Here is a 378-nt window from a genome sequence, read left to right on the forward strand (position 1 = left end):
TAACATTGTTGTTTGAAGCTGAGTGCAGACTTTCAATCGTTCCTCTTTTGCTCCAAAAACAACCACCTCAGTTTTTTTCTTCATTTAATTTCAGAAAGTTCTGGCACATCCAGCCGTTAATTTGTTCGATGCACATAGTCAGTTTTTGTATTGGACTATAGTCCCCTTGGCGATAAGGTTATGTAAATTTGTGTGTCGTCCGCATAACTATGGTAACTTATTTTGTTGTTTTCCATAATCTGAGCCGGTGGAAGCATGTAGATGTTAAACAGAAGAGGCCCCAGAATGGAGTTTTGGGAAACTCCGCACGTCATAGTTGTATGCTCAGATGCATAATCACCTATTGACACAAAGTAGTCCCTTTTCTTTAAGTAGGAT

The 378-nt window shown here is 39.2% G+C and overlaps 1 protein-coding gene across 1 annotated transcript in view; it reads left to right on the top strand.

Annotated features, from left to right (window-relative positions):
* Positions 1 to 378, top strand: part of dym (dymeclin) — a 53129-nt gene that overhangs the window by 18462 nt on the left and 34289 nt on the right.

The sequence above is a fragment of the Etheostoma spectabile genome, chromosome 16 (genome assembly GCF_008692095.1).
Source record: "Etheostoma spectabile isolate EspeVRDwgs_2016 chromosome 16, UIUC_Espe_1.0, whole genome shotgun sequence".
In the NCBI taxonomy this organism is placed as follows: domain Eukaryota; kingdom Metazoa; phylum Chordata; class Actinopteri; order Perciformes; family Percidae; genus Etheostoma; species Etheostoma spectabile.